At 37.0% G+C, this 21580-nt stretch overlaps 1 protein-coding gene across 1 annotated transcript in view; it reads right to left on the bottom strand.

Annotated features, from left to right (window-relative positions):
- chd7 (chromodomain helicase DNA binding protein 7) overlaps positions 1–21580 on the bottom strand; it is a 66394-nt gene that overhangs the window by 44277 nt on the left and 537 nt on the right. The window lies entirely within an intron of this gene.

Genomic DNA, 21580 nt, shown 5'->3' with positions numbered 1-21580 from the left:
AATATCGATATACGATATATATCCCGATATTTTTTCCGCAAAGTGAGAGCAAATGTTCAGTCAAAGTCAAAGCCAAATATGACATGTCACAAGTAGTTTTATTGAAACTGGCTAGTTCAGTGAACAGTTGCAAAATCAAATGAATAAATAAACGGGTTTCTTCACCAGGGCTTCACGATTATGACAAAAATCATAATTGCCGATTATTCCCTTGGAATTGTAATTGCGATTTATTAATTATGATTATCAAAGTTTACATTGAATATATATAAACAAATTTTGTGTAAACACGTTATAATTTGCTTATACATACATACATACATAGGCTACATACATATAGGCTATATATAGGCAAATTATAACACGTTTACACAAAATTTGTTAACACACACACACACTTTACTTTACCCTTTACTTAACATAAATTGTAAGAATATGACTAATAGTAAAGACTAGTACTAATAAATAAACATTAGGCCTATGCTAAAGCTATTAAATAGCAGTCCCAAACTAGTTTTTGTTAATACAATGTGGTATGAGCCTCTACAGTCATTTAAAAATATAAACACAAAGTAAAATAAAGTGGCATTTTGGGGTTAATATGGAAACGACAGTTACCATGGTGAATACACAATATTAACAATAACTGTTAATGAAACATGGAAACTGCTCCTGGTGAATAGAATGAAAATCATGCCTGCATTACTTTTATTTCGTGTAATTTACAACGTAACGGCGTTGCATGCTCGTAGTTTCTTTTGCACTTTATATACAGTGAAGCGATACACGCGCGCCGCCGCATTTGCGCGTGCAATTGAAGAGTGTGCATTACGAGAACAGGATAACGGCTGACAGGACAAGAAAGTCTTTATTGCAGCATACACTTGTCACTGCCAGGTAGTTCCTATTGTGCTGGGTTTTCTGAAGTAGTCATGATTCGCCCTCTCATAACATAACATGCTCTAAACACGCACGCAATGTGGGAAAGGAAGGGCGGGGGCGCGGGGAGCGGAGCAAGCATCACAGCGCAAATTTGAACTATATCGATATATGCGATATGGTCTAATTCCATATCGCGTTTAAAAAATATATCGATATATTTTTTATATCGATATATCGCCCAGCCCTACTTATAACCATTTGAAATAGAGCGATTTAGTAGCCTATAATAAAGTTGATTAATTGTGCAATCTTACCAGACTGGTATCGCAGATTTCAATATTTGGTTGGAATGAGTCAGAGCACTTAATTATAGAATATCAAAGAGGTTGTGCGATTATTGTCTAAAAAAATCTCTGCGTTCATGTAACCAGAGGGTGGCGATGCCAATAACGCTTCTAAAAGTTGTCACAAAGAACCGACAAAAATGATTATGAATGTCAAATATAGCAAAGAGACATTTTAATTGTTTATTAATAAACAAGTGTTTTCTGTGTCAGTGTCGGCTGCAAAGATGAAGCTGACAATGCTGACTCGCGATCTTCGCAGTATTGTGAATGCGCCTATAGAGAGAAATGCACATTTCATTCAGATTAGGCCTATATAAGCAGACAGCAGTCCGTTTCCTTTCGCTTTGAATTGTTTTGTTAAAAAGATATTTCAAGCTTTCAATAGATTATTTCTCAGGTCTGTGAGGCAAGTACCTTATACGCTGAGTTTCAGTTCATTTATGAGACTAGCTCCAGTTCATGCGCCGGCGCCTCCGTGCCTTTATTATATTGTCTGCTATATTTGCTCATTTATTAAATCCAGGCAATTGGTTGATGAAACCGATTAAAATTAAGATACAATTTATACAAAACGAAATTCACGTAAAGGCTTTCTACAAAAAAAAGTGGTCAAAATCATGTCTGCAAATTAAAAAATGAAATTATTTTATTTAAACATAAATATGAAACTAAATGCGTTTTCTTTAATGACTAGACTACAACACGTAGGCCTATATATTTGCCTACAGTAGCCTACTGAGAAATTTAATGTCGGAGCGGGATTTGAGTGAACGCCGTCAATGTGGGGGAGGGATGTGATTTTCGAACAATCATCGAATATTATTTTTGCTTGAAATGCCAATCCTTAATATTTGGTTCCTTATTTTAAATGCTTGTTTGAGGTCTCTGTGAAAGTTTTAAAGCAGTCTTTTAGTGCCGCTTTCAGAGCGGTAATCTAATCTGTCACGTATTACCAACTACGACTCACTTTCAGCTCACAATGCATTGAGCAGAGACAGTCAGCTTTTAATTGAAGTGTCTGTCTATCTGAACTAAATGATTTGTATTACAATAAAAAAATTCTAAATGACGGTGGGGGGCAGTGCCACGGTGGGCAAGTGATGTAACCTTTTTGATAGTCAAGTTAAAAGATTAAAACATTTTGCCAACATGGTCTTGTGTCACTGTCAGTCTTTTTACATCAGTGCAAAGCTAGGGTGTGCAGATTAAGACAACTATTCATCACCATGCATTGATTAATGTGACCAAATCATGTGCTGGTGCAACCAACTGAGAAAGTTAGTCGCACCAGTGCGACCAGTGGGAAGAATGAGTCAAGAGCCCTGGTTGCATAAATAAATACAATAGAATAAAGACAAATTAAATAAACATGGCTTTAAGCTTTTCAGGAGGGTCTACAGTAGTATTTAATAGTGGTCGACCGATATATCGCCGAGGCCGATATATCGGCCGATATTTGGAATTTTTTGGATATCGGCATCGGCCGATAAATCTTTCCGTTTGGCCGATATATTTCAAAACAGTTTGTGACTGTGCATTAGCGCTTTTTTCCACTGACGCGAACAGAGCGAGCGTGAATGAACTGAATACACTCGCTCTGCTCCACCCAGCACCGTAAAACAAGCCACTCAGAAGTGAAGCAGACATCTGACAGACACAGTAAATGACCATTCGCATTCTAACCTGACGCTACATTGTGTTACACACAAAAACACTCCGGCGTGCAGCAGAGTCTATTCAAACAGTACCGTGATATGTCAGATCCGCAACCCAGCGGTAGCTCCAGTGGGGGTCAGAGATGTGATATAAACGAATTCAAACAAAACTGAAAACATTTTACCTCACAAACAGTCAAAAATCCTGTGACTGGCTGTTCCTCAGATACGCGCGTTGTTCTCGGGTTACATTTAAACTAGACGCTGTTTTCCAACGGACTCGCGTGCACGGAAAAGCTGGGTCGCGTGCATTACAGATCAGGTGGTCGCGTGAGGTGGATGAGAGGAGAACACTATGTAATAATATTACGTTTGAAAATAAATCCTTGAAAATGTTATTCACTATCTACTGTATTTATTTATCCATGATTGGCGTAATATCGTGTGTAGTAGGCTATACATTTTCATATGTTCATGTATGTCATGCAAATACATGTGACAGCTTGCAACGTTTTAAAGAAACAAACAAGCAAAACTAAACGCATAAATCATTATTATTTAAATACAGTGCTATGCATAAGTTTAGACACCCATACTAAAGTTGACTAAAAAGAGGAATAAAAAAATCATCTTTTGGAAACTGAACTTAATGCCTTAATTAAAAATTTTTGGAAAAATCCAACCTTTAAGGACACCAATTTTCTTTGTGAATGAATAATGTATCGTAAATAAATAAATGTTCTTCCTTAAAATACAGGGTGCATAAGTTTGGACACCCCTATGTTAAATTCCCATAGAGGCAGGCAGATTTTTATTTTTAAGTATTTTTATTTATTTATTTTTTTAGGATACTATGCATCATGATAAAGTTCCCTTGGTCTTTGGAATTAAAATAGCCCCACATCATCACATAGCCTTCACCATACCTAGAGATTGGCATGGTTTTATTTCAGTTAGCCTAATATCTAGTTTGATTTGCATTGAGAGATGATCTTATGGAAAGTACCCCATGCCAATCTCTAGGTATGGTGAAGGCTATGTGATGATGTGGGGCTATTTTAATTCCAAAGGCCAAGGGAACTTTATCAGGATGCATAGTATCCTAAAAAAATAAATAAATAAAAAATACTTAAAAATAAAAATCTGCCTGCCTCTATGGGAATTTAACATAGGGGTGTCCAAACTTATGCACCCTGTATTTTAAGGAAGAACATTTATTTATTTACGATACATTATTCATTCACAAAGAAAATAGGTGTCCTTAAAGGTTGGATTTTTCCTAATTTTTTTAATTAAGGCATTAAGTTCAATTTCCAAAAGATGATTTTTTATTCCTCTTTTTAGTCAACTTTAGCATGGGTGTCTAAACTTATGCATAGCACTGTATAGCCTACTTGAAGTAAAACAACCTTAAAAAAAGGTTGAACTATTTAAACTATTTAAAAGTAAATAGTGTAAATAAACTATGTGAGATTTATTTACTATTTATTTAACTATGTTGTACATAAAATGTATGTAATTTCACATACTATTTTGTCATTAATTTATGAATATTGTTTAGATTGGTTCATTAATGATAAATGTTATTTGTAACCTGCAGTAAGCAGCAGTAATTATTTATGTGACTGAAAAAATGACTGTAAAAAAGCAGACAAGAAGTTGCACTAAAACTTTATTTATTGAAGTGTTACCATACCTTTTTGTTTACATTTTAATTTCTTAGTAAATATTTTTTATTGCAAAAAGAATTTTGCATAAATAGTATGTACAATAAATATTCATTTAGTTTCACCAATATTCATGTCTCTCATTTACTGTATTCACATGTATTGTATCGGCCAATCGGCCAGATTGCTTTCTCAATATCGGCAATTAAAAATCCCATATCGGTCGACCACTAGTATTTAAGTAATCAAAAGTAAAATAACTGGATAGTTTTCATTGCAAAACTTAAAAATGCAGATTAATGCTTACAATTAAATTTACAAAAGTTATTTACTAAAGAGCAACGAGTGATTTTCTTTGATTAACATGACAGAAGCAGGAATATTATGGCGCTTTTCCACTGCATGGTACGGCTCGGTTTGGTTCGCTTTAGCTCGGTTGCTTTTCCACTGCAGTTAATACCGCTTCAAAGTGGGTGGGACTGATCATTATAGTTGCGCCGCCTCTACTGCCATGACATCATCGTAAACGCGCCACATTTCAAATGCACAACACAGGAACAATGGAGCCCATCTTCTTTTTTCAAGCAAGTACTTTAAAAACAGGTGCTACAGCATTGGCTATTTAAATCTAGCGGGTTTGGTGTCTCGTGTCGCAAATACAATGACGCTGGTAGTGACGATTCTGTCTGACCAATCAGTGATCTGCAGTGTTTTCACGTCACATTTTAGTATCGGTATGGTACGCTTGGAACCTCAACAGACCAGGTACCATTTAAAGCGAGCCGTACCGTACCATGCAGTGGAAATGAGCCATAAGTGAGCCGTACCGAACCGAGCCGTACCGTACCATGCAGTGGAAAAGCGCCATTAGACTGCTGTCACTTTAAGAGCTTATGCACAGATCCAATATGGTTACACAACCTGCATTCTCTAAAAAAAAATTGACTATTTAGCCTACCTGAATACACGCCATACAGACAATTTGACAATTTTGTATGTATTTGACCATTTTAAGCGCAATAAGCCATGAAAAAGAGGCGGCTTTATGAGAGAGCCACTTATATCGATGAGTGGCGTGAGCGCGAAACCTGCGGGAATGAGTCAGATTATCCGCAATACCAGCACAAATGACACGTGAGTGAGAGGAGGTGGGTGTGTGAATTCACCACCGGAGAGAAGAGAGCGAGAACACACAGCTGGTATCAGTTTATCAATAGATACTGCAAAAAAAGTATTGGAACCTTTTCAGATATTTCAGTATCGATACTAGGAAAGTCACGATACCAAAATTCCAGTAGTAATATTAAACTAAATTCAATGAGTTTATTATTTATGATGATAATCATTAAAAGTAAATATATATAAACATTTGAAGACTAGGCCTACATGCCATTTAAAAGTTAACATTGTTTATGAAAGAGATCAAGTGAAAAATAAGCAACCCTCTACGCTAGGGATGTTAACGATTAATCAACGATCGATTAATTGTCGATAATAAATTTAATCGATAAAACTTAGATCGTCAATTAAGCAGGTTCATACGCGCACGTGCTGCTCAACCGCGAAACATCTAAAGCAAACAAGAGGAAAAATGAAGCGAGCGGGCCAGTCATGTTTACAGCTAGAGTTACACCATCATGATCCTGAGTTTGCGTGTGCATTCGCAGCCTTTTATTTTGTGCAAATGTAAGTTGTAATATTGTTTATTTTGTGCCTATCTATATCTGATTTATCTCATATAGGATGTATTTGGTTAAGAATTAGGCCTAACGCTGTAGTAAAGCGTGTTGGTGATCAGCTTCAGCGTGCGCAGCTCAAACACCAATGCACGACTAATAATGACTATGATTGTGACTATAATGTTACGTAATATGACAAAGAGAACAATATTGTAATAAAACAGTGTTAATTATTTAGGTTTAGTTGCTGTGTTTCATTGCGTTGCTCTAATAAGAGTGTCCACAACATGAGTCATTCTGAATAGCACGTAGTTCAAGTTCATTTGTGCATTCACGTCTTTTTGAGCAGATATCATTAGTAAAATTATGTTTATTTTGTACATATCTGATTAATCTCATATGGGATGCGTTTCTTTGAGGTAGCAAAGTGCTTTTACCGGTGTTCATTCAGAGCTTCAGCGCGCGCGCAGCTCAAACAGCAATACACCACTAATAATAACTATTGGGACTGTCATATTGCATAACATTAATGAGAACACTATTTTAATAAATTGTTGTGAATTCATTGGGTTTAGTTGCCGTTTTCAGTGCGTTGTTCCAGAAAAAGCGCTTCCACAACAGGACTAGCACACATCAGAGGTGACGTTGGTGACACGTTGTATTAGCCGTTATATATTTGATTATTAAATAAGTAATTTAATAAATGATCAATCACATCAACTAATTTTACAATCCTATTAGCCCTTTATTTAGATTAAAAACCTCTCTCATTCATTTTGTGGATAATGAGGAACATAGCGTTTTGAACACTTCCTGTCATGCTGTTATGCCACTGTTGTAGCATTAATGCTAACGATTAATCGATTAATTGATCATTAATTTAAACGACAATCAATCATGGGAATTTGTGAAAATTGACATCCCTACTCTATGCACACCGAATAATAATAATAATAATAATAATAATAATAATAATAATAATAATAATAATTATTATTATTATTATTATTATTATAACTATTATTATTATTATTATTATTATAACTATTATTATAATAGCTATTATATAACTTATTTTGACGGGTTGCCGTGAAGACTTGAGTTTCTGTGCGTGCATGACAACTATAGTTTTTTCTCAAATGAAACGGTAAAATGCTGATGAAGTGACTCTCAGAGCGGCTCTGGAGATTAAGTTCATGCATTTATGCCCTCATATAGTTAGACGGCAGAGGCTGGAAAACACTGCAAGTGTCATCGTGCTTCTGTGTGTGTGTGTGTGTGTGTGTGTGTGTGTGTGTGTGTGTGTGTGTGTGTGTGTGTGTGTGTGTTAAATGAAACCACTCGTCATATATCGACTACAGTGCTCTAGTAAAAAAAGTTAGCCTGGAGACCTGCGCTTAGCCTTAGATAAACACAAAAGCGACTAAAAGCAGATGCCCATTACTGGGTATATCAAATATACCCGGTACTCTATACTACAGAAATGCTGGTATAGTCACATTTTCTCAATTTCAAAACCGACTTGGTACCGAAGTACCGGTACTTTGACAAGCCTAATGGATACACATCGAAATTTGACAACACATCGAAATTTGACAACACAAATCAAACTGCTTTTTAAATTATAAGTCAAATAAAAAAAAAATTACATAAACTGCAGCAATTTTGGCAGAACCTCTAGTAAATTACATACTAGTTTGTTTAGTTGTCCGTTCAGAATCATAGGAGAATCGTGATCTCAATTTGCAACAAAAAAATTGAGATTCTCAGTTCATCCACAATCATGCAGCTCTAATACAAACATACTTATAGAGACCGTAAACACATGAGAAAGGTCTCACTGAGGAACAAAATAGGTAACATCTCTTGCCAGCTACGTGTCAATGGAAGGGATTCGTGCAACTCACCATCTTCCTCAAAATCAGTTTCATAACAGTTAGGCTAAGTTACACAATGTAAGAAAGCCAATCAGTCGCACTGATAACTGATTATAAGATGTCATGGCTACACGAGTAGTTCACTGAGGTTTTTTTCCATTCCTCATACAAAATATAGGAGGTGCATCATGGGATAAACAAAACCACCATTAATGTTTGATAAAGCCTTATACTATGAATACATATTTGATGAACATTATAGGTCACACTGACATACTTTTCATCTTGCATTAAAGTTACATTGAAGGTCACTTGATTCTTAATATAAAATAATATATTTGAGATCTGGTTAACTAAAAAAAAACTGCAAAATCCCTCAGTGACAGAACTGCCAACAAAACATCAGTATTTCTGAGATGATGCTAACAATAAGCTCATGTTTATAAGGGTGAACAAGTTCATGCTCTCTCATTAATCGTTCAACAATCATCTTTTGACACTAGCGATAAACATAAAAGCAGTCTGAGCCGGTTTTCAGCCATCTGTGTCAGAGCACCAACCCGCATTGTTTTTTCCTGAAACCAAACCAACCAATGTGGCCTTGCCAAAAGAGCAATGCACGGTGATACTAGCACAGAAAAAGACTAAAGAGAAAAAAAGTGGGGGAGGAAAGGCCCACCAAGTGCGTGTGATTGCAGTCATTAACACCGACAGTCTCTTTAATGCACTCGGCAAGCACGTCACTGATTAACCAATCCTACCTCCCCAATTTTCCCATTTCACAGGGAGCTTTAAAACCTTGTTAAGAGAGGGCAGGTCTATGGCCACCTGTGGTTTGTCTCTTGAGTTTAAGTTTAACATACGAGGTGTGCATCATAGCAAAAAGGAGGGGCTGCACTCAAAACAAGCTCCTTGCACAAATGCTCTCCAGCAGCATTCCTTTTATTTCATTCCCCTCTTCAACAACCCCCACTAGAAGCTGTAACTGCAGCTGGGTATAATTTATGTGTGTGCTCCTCCACATTATATGCATGGGCGGGGGTTTGGAGGGGGTGTATCTGTGGCAAGTAACTGAGCACAAAGACAGTGTGAGGGTGACACAGGATGCGACGGGTGGGTAACTGGAGAGTGAGCGGGGGTTAGGGCCGTAGAGCTGCTCCATTTGCGTAAACTGGTTCCTATACACAATGCTGCTGTTATTAAATGGATGGGTTTTTCCCCCACTTCACACTTTATCGTGCTAGCTCACCCAAATGGGGTAAAAAAATAAAAATAAAAACTGTTGCTTGTGGAGAGCAGTGCAATCCGTGCGTGATATGATGTCATGCAACAATCATTACAGTTTGAATATGAAGCAGTTCCTATTAGAAGGAACAGTTAGATGGCAACATTTCAGTCACACATAAAAACAAGAGTTTGAGTGCGCTAAAAGTTACAGACAATCACAGAGAAAGCGATTTGGGGTAGGAAAAAAAAAAAAAAAAAAACAAGAGGAAGAGAGAACTTTGACCTTCACTTCCAGACCTGCTGTCACCCAGTCTGCCTCTGGCACTTGAGTACCAGCTGAGAACTTGCAGCAGGGTCAGCTGGGGCAAGCCATGAAATTCCACTGTTCCTCTAGCAGAAGACGACAGTAAGGCCGTGTATCCACCAAAGCGTTTTTTCATGCGGCTGGCGTATTTTTTCAATTGTTTTCAATGGCCGCGTTTTTCAAAACTCCATGAGCGTAACGAGGTGCTGAGCATTTCTTTCACGCTGAAACGCTGAGCGCTCTGCGTTTTTTACAGGTCGCCGGATCACTCATCAATGCCACTTTTTACCCAACCGTCCAATCACAGAGGAGGAGGGGCAGGACCAATACCACACCGACCAACCGCCACATTCTGCTTGTACAACGTCAACAGATGACAAGCATAATAACGGAACAAAATAATTTAAAACAAGAGCAAGCGAAAATACAAGGCAACGTTGCATTGTATCGACATTTTAATATAGAATCAACACAAACAAAATATGTGTGAAATGTGATACTAGAAACACTTTCGCGGATATTCCTTATCATAAAAAGCAAAGTGTCTCTACTAAAAAAAAAAAAAAAAATGCTGCGCTGCCGAAACGCTCTCAAGCACCCACAGCTAGGCATTTTCAGCAGAGCGCCTAGTGTTTTCAGCTGGCTAAAAATGCTTTGGTGGACACACGGCCAAAAGGCTTTAAAGCGAAATAATCTCAACCATGTCACTGGCATAGTATGGAGGAAGCTTAACCAGATCAGGGCTTCAGACTAACATTTAATGGGGTCATCGGATGCCCATTTTTCACAAGTTGGTATGATTCTTTAGGGTCTCCGTGGAAAGTTTGTAACATACTTTGGTTAAAATTCCTCAATGGTTGTGTAAAACAACTCCCTTTTTACCTCAAAAACAGCTCTGTTCACAGCAACCCGTTCCAGTGCATGTCTCTTTAAATGATAATGAGCAACTGCTCCCCCCACCCCTCTCTTCCTTGGGGCGTGTTGACAAGACACAGTGCTGCCATGGCAGACAGTATACAAATGGCAGAAATATGCTAATACGGGAAATATGCCAATACATGACAGGCCGTCAGTGGTCGTGGGCGGAGCATGAGCAATATGACATCATAGTGCTCAGAAAATCCAAATGGCTTGATTATTGAGACTGTTTAGGCTTTTTGAGGATAAAAAAATAAAATAAAAGAAGTGAATGGATTTTCATTGTATGGTGGTGTGTCCACACACTGCAAAGACACATTTATATGCAAACACCATATAAAAGTGAATTTTGCAGCCGATGACCCCTTTAAGAGCAGTAGCACAGGTGTGTTCTACAGATGGTGGCGCCAGCACCTGATCTTGTAGTGCTGGGGGGGGGGGATTTTTTAATCATCAAGGTAATTTAATCATAAAATTACTATTGTTTTGCATTAAGTACAGTTACTAATATTAGCTACATGTTTATTTCTTGGAAATGCACTTTTGACATTAAAGCATTGAGCTCGAGATAAGATGGAGTTAAAATTAACAACCACAATAACGTGCAAAAACAATTTTTATAGTGAAAAATTGAAATATTTTACTCTTATTAAAATGTACCATTGTTCTTTAGTATCATACTGAAATGACTGACACTTCAGTGATTATAAAAAGGAGCACTCTTTACGGTGTAATTCAGTGGCAGTTTGAATAAAAGTTTGTTTTTCATTAGAAATTGACTTCCCATATACTTCAATAAAACAACGTGCCAAACTTTGACAAAATTATTTCTTGATTTGATATTTTATCATTTGATTTCATAATGTCTAAATATAAAATCAAAAGCAAAACGTGTGAAAAAAAATATTAGTGAGTGGAAATAGCTTGTTTGCAGACTGACGCATTCATGATCCTGACTACAGCCGAAATTCAGATGGAGGGCAGGAAGTGAAAAGCAGTATGGACGAGATGGAGGAAAGTCCATACTGTGCTGGTTTAGAAAGGTACAAACAGAAAATCACAACATAATTTGGACGTGATCCTTATGTTATGAAGAGGAATGATTTTTCTACTGAATTTAAATACTTGCCTGCAATCGAGGAGACAGATATAAAGAATGTGAAGCTGTAGTCACGATGTGTCCAGTTCAAGTCTGTTTTGTTTATATTGTGCAGTATTTTGATTCTGTCGTGATTGTGAAAAATGTCGCCATTGTAGGTCATTCATGATGAATCGAGAATTGCTATAGGAACTCACATCATTCAGGGAGAAAACTGGACAGTGCAATACATTTTTTCTTAGTAAAAACACTAAGGGTAGCAGGTTGAGGAGGTGATGGAAAGACGCCGGATAGCAAATCTAGTAATAAATGTCACTGATTAATCCCTATCACTCAAAATAATCACATTGCTGAGTGTTTTTGTATTTTGTTTGGTTTAATAATTAACATTAAATAATTAACATAATTAACATGAGAGTGTGACTCTCACTCGGCTTGTGAATTAGCAGAACATGCACGCAGCCCCTTCAAAACTGTTCACAAGCTTCTATGGATTTGATTTTGGTTGTCATTTGTTGAAATAAATACAAAAAATGACTGTGTCGGTGTCTGTACGCTGAATGTGACCCTCTCCGATTTTCCTCCGTGGTCATATGTGAAAGTGAGTATTTACAATGAGAACTAGGGTGGGAACGGATCGCAGTTGATCCGTGATCCGTACGGATCAGGCCCCACGGTTTGGCACGCATGTGCTTCGCGGATTAACTGCTAAATTTAATCATCATAGAGTGAAAGTTTATAATTTGGACGTGTTTTGTCTTGCCAATTTACACATTCAAACAATTTTAAACAAGAAGAGGCGAAAGTCAGGACTCGCGCGTTATCTGTGCGCACATGCGCAGAGAGAGAGAGGCACAGACAGCGCTCGAACACCGAATTGATTCCTCTTTCGCGTTTCCTTGCCCTTGAACGGACACAAACACAAAATTATGTCAAAATACCCATCCTGGCAATATCCTCTTGTTTATGCCAAAAGTGAACAGTTGAGAAAGAAGCCGGATGTTTGTCAGTTTTTTCGGTCCGTGTATAAATGAAAAGCAAAGTCTCAAGTTTGCCGCTTGAGGCTCTTTTTTTTTTTCATCCAAGATTAGTTTCAGTGGCTTTATGTTCGTTTTAAACCGGACCGCTAAATGGCACTTTATCTCAGAACGTAAACTCTGACACGGAGAACCACAAAGATGCATCACTAGCGTTAGCATTAGCAAATTCAGCTCAAAAGATGATAGAATTATACCATCTCCCGCTGTGTTGTACAGAGCTGAAGTTTGGACTCATTTTGGCTTCCACTATAAAGAAACCACTAAGGAGATCAACAAGTCATGTTGTTTGCAAAATAAGCCATGATAAAATCCAATACTCACAAATGCATTGAATCTAAGAGCTCACTTAACATCCTGACGTATGCATATGTAAAATAACGCAATCATCAACAGCATATCACAGCAAAATCTCCAGTGTTGAAATCCTGGTGTTAAGGACTCAGAGTAAAGAGTTAATTTTCTGGTGTTGAATTTCAAGGGATTAACACTGCTAGTGTAAACTGCACCCTCTGGCTGGTGAAAATATGTAGAGTTAAATCTAAACAACACAGAGTGTAATTAGGTAACATCCGGGACATTTACAAGCTGGGCGCGACGAAACGAGCTGAAACTTTTCACAGGCGCCATTTTCTTTGACTCGCGATGCAAGGCATACGAGGAGGGAAAACAGATATATACGCATTTATATATGCATTTTATTACATCATATTGCTTTATAACAATATTTATGTGCTATGCATGGCTAACCGCTCTCAGAGAGGCATTTTTGTTGACGCACGATGCGGAACAGACCAGGATGGGGTTGCTTTTTAACAGGGAAACGACAAAAGTAGTGTTTTATCTAATTTACAATAAGTATTTCATAACATATTGATTTATAGCGATATTTAAATGCTCTGCGCGCTTAAACGAGCCGAAACTTCTCAAAGGCGACATCTTTGAATAAATACGGAGCTGACGACGAGGAGGTTTGCTTGTAACATTAACAGGGAAAACTCCAAATGTAAGGGTTTTTAACCTAATTTACAACATGTATTTCATGGCATTATATTGTTTTATAACAATATTTATGTAATGTGCACGCCTAAACCTTTCTCACAGACTAGGCCCTACATATTCTTTGACTCGTGGTGCAGTGCAGGCACAGAGTTTGCTTTTAACAGTGAAAACACAGAGCAAGTGTTTTAACTCATTACAATACGTGTTTTATAATGTTATATTTGTTTTATGACAATATTTGTGATGTGCAAATATCATAAAAGTATGCATTTATCCTCAAACTATCTTTTACTCTCGTTTGCCAGTACATCTAGCGTATAACTGAAAAACAGAAGAACAACTCCACAAACTGCGGACCAACAATGCACGTGAAATTGTCACTTAAGTTCCTTATTTGGAGGACCAATTTTCTTAGAATGGGTAGCCCAATTCTTTCAGATTAAATATTTATGCAAAATGTATTTATCAGATTAACTTTTGGTTGATGTTTGGATATGCTTTCATGTTTAAATGTATTGATTTTGCTGTGTTTGCTAGGAGCATTTCTATGATGCACCAAGTGGCTAAGGGCACCAGGCTTGGTGTTTAAAGACTGTACAGACAAGAACCTGGTGATGGTAAGATTTAACAGATAACATATGAGAGAATCATGGGCACAAACAAAAAAATAAATCATAGCTTTGTTTCTATTTGGTATAACTAGATTTTCTGTGTTTCATAACGCTCATTTTGAATTTGTCCAGTCAAATTATTTGACAAAAGTAATCTTTTTTTTACTTAAAATGAGTTTTCAAACCAATTGTTTTCATGATTTGGCAGGTAGATGTTTTCTTGCTGTTTAATTTTAGACTCAACTGATTGGGAAATCTCTGCCTATCACCTGCCCCCAACATCACAAAGCCACAAGAAGTGAACAAAGATTCTTCTGGCAGCTGACTATTTAGTGAGATTTCTTAAGGTGCGCATCTTAATTTAGTCTTAAAGGGTTAGTTCACCCAAAAATGGAAATTCTGTCATGAATTAGTCACCCTCACGTCGTTCCAAACATGTAGCCTAAGACTTTTTCATCTTCTCAACACAAATGAAGATATTTTTAATGAAATCTGAGAGGTTCCTGTCCCTCCAATGACAGTCCACGCAACTACCACTTTCAAGCCCCAGAAAGGTACATCATTAAGGTACTCCATGCGACTCCAGTGGTTTAACATCAATTTGATTAAACTACGCACGTGCTGTGTTTGCAGCAAAAAAACATTTACCACTTAATTTATAAAATATTAATTTCCAACCTGCGTTCATGAGAACATTACAACTCGTGCATGTTGTTAATGCGAGAGTAGATGTTGCGTGAACGTGCATTGAAGATTAATATTTTGTAAATAAAGTTGAGTTAAAATTGTTGTAAAATTGAGGTTAAACCACTTGAGTCACATGGATTACTTATGATTTCCTTTATAGCTTTTCGTGGCTTTGGAAGTGGTTGAATAGGCTATCGATGAAGGGACAGAAATCTCTTAGATTTCATTAAAAATATCTTCATTAAGTGTTCCGAAGATGAGGAAAACTCTTACTGGTTTGAAACAACATGAGGGTGAATAATTAATGACAGAATTAAAATTTTAGGATGAATTAAGTCTTTAATGTACTTGGAAATCAGTAAATTCAAGTCTTATCAAACCAAAACAGTTTCTTGTTTGAGTCACAAAAGTCTAAGATGATTGAACGTTTTCAACCATAAACTTTTTGTATTTATAAAACACAAATTTTATTAATTGTAATTGGTCTGGTTTTGTTGTCTAGGGAACCAGCACTCCAGGATTTTTCGAGAAAGTTGGATCTGCACAGCCTTTCCTGCTCTGTGAAACAACTATGCACTGAAATTTACTGTTAGCAACTGGACACAACTGATCCACTCATATCCTGCAACTGTTTTTCATCTGCTGAATGTTGTTGACTCAAGCACTGCTGTACTGTTGCAAAGTCGAAGGTACTGAATCAACTTCACTGACACAGGACTTACATTCACTGACAGCCCGAAGTATAACAGACCATTTGATAAGCAGCTTTCATATAATTCTGATGACAGAAATGCCTATATTGTGCCTTCATTTATTTTAAAAGTTAACCTATCATGTAAACGGGCTTGTTCGTTAATAAAAAAAACTAGCTTGTTAAAACAACTGTTTGCATTTTGCCTTTATTTTTAACTTTACAATGAACAGAATTCTACTATGATCCCAGACTACAGTTACAATTTAACTTTCTGGATTGTTTTGAAATAAAGTTTTGAAAGAGTAATATAGAGTGATGTGTTTATTTCAAAGTGAATTTATTATTTTCAGATTAGCCTAAACGATTTGTCAGTTTATTTTACAGTTCTTTAAAGTAGGTAATGCAGAACCCTAATAATAAAAACTGGTAACTCCCTTAGTGTTGTTTTGATTTGTAAAAAGGTTTTCTATCAACACCAGGATGGTGCAATTTTTGACTCCTATAAGGTTGAGAAGATTGTGATTTCCATTTTTTTTTTTTAAAGTGTTAGGTCAACACCAGCACAGTGTAGAATTTTAACTCTGCCAGTGTTTGCTACAAAACTGTACCCAGCTCTGTAACAGTGTTGTTGTTATCTGCATTGGTGTTAATATTTTACTCTCTTAGTGGTCATATTGTAACACTGTGTCGGTGTTGCGAGAGGCAACACTTTTGAAAGTGTTGAACAAACACTTTGTGGGTGAAACTAACTATTGGTGTTGATTTCCGGATTTCAAATTTACTGTGTGCCTAATTTTACCAAATTAAATGTCGACCCAGGATGAGGTATACGAGTGTGCAACTTAGGGGGTTGTTGATGAACTCGATGTACTCCATCTGGTTTTGATCATCGTTCTGATTCAGATCGGGATGTAGTCTTTGATAACTTGATTTTCTCAGCTTTTTGCTCAAAATGTTGCTTCTTTATGAAACTTACCCACATTCAAGTGTTGATAAAAAAAAAAGAATACATTAAGCTAGAATGAAACTTTTTTTGTATAAAAGTAGAGGGTCTGTTCTTTCTTTTGATATATTGCATGTTCATATTCATACAACAAAATATTCTGGGGGCCATGAAAATAATGTGAAAATGATCAAATGCTGGCGGTGGTTGGCCACTTAAAGAAAAAAATCCCTCCTCTCAATGAGAAAACATCAGTCAAGTTGCATCTGATCATAGCGATGTGGATATGTTGGCACAAGCTCTGTAATTTAGTCAGAGTGGACTAGGCACTGTTAATTACTTGAGAAATAATTTTAAAAAACTGCAAAATTGTGAGCCTTTAAAGAAAATTCAAAGAATATTTAGTCTGTATACATAACAGTTCACCTAAAGAATCCTGTAAGCACTATTTTTCCTTTACTCAGATTGCAAAAAATATTGTGTTGATGTTACAGTGACTGACAAAAGCAAATGCAGATCTCAGAGTTCTGATTAAATATAAACTTTCTCAGTTTTTTTGTGTGCATATAGTGGTAATCATTATGAGAGTATATGAGAGTATAATGCAGTAATTCGTGGATCTCTGTAATAGACTCTCCCTGTGCTCACCATGCCCTGTCTCTCCCTCTATTAAAGCACTTACATGATAATAATAAGTCATCTATAATGTTTTGAATAATCATACCACTAAAACGAAAAACACGATATGGTGTTTTAAATTGTTCATGCTTTCACTTTAAGGCTTCAGCGTGTATGCGCTTCAGGTGATCAATGCAAACAATCACTGTTCTAATCGCAAAATGTTTCAAAATGACTATTCCCAAACTTTAAAGGCTTAAAAGCAAACATTTAATTCTGCCTTTATGTCATTCTTGCACGTCACACACATATTGAAACATCAGTGTTTACTACAGTATGTGCATTCATCAGTAAATATGTTCATCATATAAAGCAATCGCGTCTCTTCAGAAGACTTGGATTAAACAGCTTGATTGATTACAATGCCTTTATTGGGATCTTTTAACCCTTTTAAGTGTTTAGGTGAAACTTTCAAGTTAAGGGAATGGACTTTAAATGGAGGGACAGAAATCTCTCAGGTTTCCTAATTAATAAATAAATAAATAAATAAATAAATAAATAAATAAATAAATAAATAAATAAATAAATAAATAAATAAATACTTCATTTGTGTTTGAAAAATGAACAAAGATCTTAAAGGTTTGAAACAACATGAGGGTGAGTACGTATTAATGAAACAAATTTCATTTTTGGGTGAATTAGGCTATACCTCAAATACAGTGAGCTGAGTCTTGGATAAAACTAACTCAATCACATTTCATTGTTCACATCCCAGATACATACTGTCACATTTTATATCGCGATATATCAATTTAACAATACTACATGATGAAGTAATGGAAAGTCTTAATCTCATGATAACCATCATATCAACGTTACTGTACCACTGATTTTGACATTCCCTCAGCTCTGATGAATTTAAGGATCCTGAGGCTCTGATGACTGCCTGTAGCCACATAGGATACAGAAATGACCTGAAGGGAATTTCTACATTAAATCCACTACTAAAAAGCCTACGAATTCAGACCATGTGTGGCTTTAAGAAATTATGACAGAAAAAAAGCAAGTTTTAAGTTGTTGTATGAGTGGAAAAAGGCCGCTTTGTTTGACCAAAAAAAAATAAAAAAAAATGGGGAAATGACACACAAACAGTGAATTGCATGCACGACAATATTAACAGCGGATGTGATTATGAAAGCTTTTAAAGATATTTTGAAAGGCTTGATCAAACACGCACTAACAAATAGGCTCATGGTACAGATACATTATTTTTGCACCACTTGGTTCGCTGCCCATATAAGCAGAGTTTATAGAAACTTTATGAAAAAATAAGGTCTTCAGAGAGAAAAAAAACAGAAATAAATTCATATGCAGCAGGCCCCTAAATTTAGAAAAACTAAAATATCTAAATCTTCATCCATTAAAGGCCAGAACCTCTCATTTGAATATTAGAGGACTCATCCATTCCAAGCTATTCATCTGAAACGGTTCCTCCATCTTCTGTGTGGCAGGGAAGAGGGGGATGGTCAGCGAGAAGGGGGAAAAAAAGCCTGCTTGTTTTGCAGCACAACAGGCCACTGCAGCCCTCCTGCTAACCCACGGCAAGAGAGGAGGGGTTGAGGGAAAGGGCCTGCACACAGCGGTGCTGCTCCTGGCGTGGATTGAAAGCATGTTGTCAGATATCTGAAATACTAGCTTTGAAAGCACGTTCAATATCAGTGTTTGTGTGCACATGTGTCAATGCAGGGGGTGCCTGACCCACTCTACCACAGTCCTCCAAATCTGTCACAGCCAGGCCCCAGCTAGTTTAGTACCAGGATGGTTTGCACTAATTCAAAATCGTTACAAATTAAAAACATATCCATGCTCACTGTTTTGCAATATATAACTATGGCATAGACTTTCATGTTCATTGTATTGTTTCAAGGCACACAGGAGACTTTTCCCTCCCCTGAGTTTCATTCAGGCACATACTAAAGAAATGGATCCACGGACATTACAATAGGTTTAAAACTGCAGTGTGTAGGCGTCTAGAGGCCAGGGTAAAGCATTACACTATCAAAACAACACTAATACCGATTCAAATGAATTGGTAAACATTGCTGACCAGATCATGTATATCTCATGCAATGCACTTAAAGGGTTAGTTCACCCAAAAATGACAATTCTGTTATTAATCACTCACTCTCATGTCCTTCCAATCCTGTAAAACTTTCCATCATCGACAGAACACAAATTAAGGTCTTTTTGATGAAAGTTTTATGAATCTCTTTATGAACTTTTTGAAACAAAGCATCAGTTGCGTTGCTGAGGGACAAAAAGCTCTCAGATGTCATCAAAAAAATCATTTGTGTTTCAGAAGATGAACGAAAGTCTTACGAGTTTTGAACGACATGAGGGTGAGAAATTTACATTTTTGGGTGAACTATCCCTTTAAAAATACATTTAGCAAAGGACACAACAGACATCATATGCCATACTTGCATTTAGTCACAAAACTAGGTTAGGTACAATATTTTATATCTCATTAACTAAAGCATACAAACTAATCTAAACGACTTAAATATTGCTGAGATATCAATAAAACAAGAAATAAATACACCCTTATTGTTAGTTTAAAGTTTCAAAATTGGTTGAGAGAACAAGCAAGTTGCTATCGAAAATATCGTTAGTTCAATAAAAAGTTGAGCAGACTAAATCGACAAGAATTTCTCTGACCATGAACTGCAACTGTAACTCATAGAAATAATGTTTTCTCACAGATCAAATGCAGTATATGGGCGAAGGTATGCACTGTAAGCGACTTTACACTAGATACAAATGTGTACTGAAACAACAACAAGTTGGATTCAAACTTTCTCTGAGGACAAAAGAGGAACCAGCACTTGACTTTTCGATTTGATGCAACTAGTGAACAAGCCCCGACAACCACAAGAAAAGGCAAGCGAGATGAAAAGCCTAAAGCGACTACAAAGCAGCCTCACATATGCTCCGCCATACCGTCTTCATAATATCGGCTCATTGAGTGGACCGACACACATTAAAAGCTGCCATCTTAGGTTAAAGACTTGAGACAACGACGATACCATCTTTACACGACTCTTCGTCAGACTTTCAAGATTAAAATAGTGTTTTAAAGAACTTTTTAACCACTAAATATTTTAAACGACAATTGTTTTAGTTAATTTGAACGACAAAATACAGATACGGGTTAAAATGGCATAAAAACACTACATGATCAATTATAAATGAGCTTTTCCCCTATCCGTGGCTCTTCAACGCTGTAAATGAAGCAGGTGCTTTTCACGTTTTCTGTGTGGCTTTAATACGGAGATTGGATAACAAAACCCGTTCGACTATGTATAGTACGAAATAAACAAAATCGTAAACTTTTGAAAAAAACACGGAAACTCCCCCAAAGATAAACCAGGTGCATTTTTTTCAGTTCCCCTCAAATAAAGTGTCGTCCGATCCCTCCTCCCTTTAAACCCCTTCTCTACCTGTTGAGGGGGAAAGGGGACAAAAGAAATGTGAGATGAGTTGTGTCCGGCTAGCAAGTTAGCTTGTCGTGAGACAATGAAGTCGACGCTGTCCGTCTCTTACAGCAGATCGGCCACTTCCAACTAGCTAACGTTAATTACCCTCAGCGCACGCCTGACTCTCCAATGCGCCTCTCACAGCCGACCAACACGATACAAATAAAACATTCCCCCAAACCAGAACACAAGCAACATCTATGCATTGAGATTCGTGAAATACATAAAAGTTTTTGACTTCTATAAACGAATAGATAAAGAAAACGGGGAATTGACCATCTGGCCTCAAGCAACCTTCCCCGGTATCTATATTGTCCTTTGGACGAGCGCACTTTCCTGCTCGCTTTGCTGTTTCCACATACTATTTCGGGCACCATCGAATGTTATAAGCGAAAACCACAAGCATAACACTTTATGGCTATTCTTACGCGCAGTTTCGGGCACGTGAAAACTATTTTTGAGCGTAATTGTTGATACGAGGGGTCGGGGATCTCCCTCATTCAGCTCGGCCAATGACTCACCTCTACGCTCAAACCACCTCGTGTCTCAACAATTAGCTTGCTAACGAACGCTTTACTTTATGAGGTTTTGAAAAAAAATATTTTCATCAATTCGTGAGAAATGTAAAGGATGTGAGTGTTTTTCTAGAGCTCGAACAGAAATTGCATGTATACAATTTAACTAACATATTTCTCGCTCCCACTCCTATAGGGACCCGTGCGGCTCTATACAATGCAGTGCGCGTGAGCTAAACGAGCTAATGTTAGCATGTGCTCGAGCTAGTTTGAGATTCTTCG

The sequence above is a fragment of the Squalius cephalus genome, assembly GCF_949319135.1.
Source record: "Squalius cephalus genome assembly, chromosome: 7".
NCBI lineage: Eukaryota > Metazoa > Chordata > Actinopteri > Cypriniformes > Leuciscidae > Squalius > Squalius cephalus.
The sequence above is the reverse complement of the archived record's forward strand: the minus strand, read 5'-3'. Positions and strand labels throughout refer to the sequence as shown.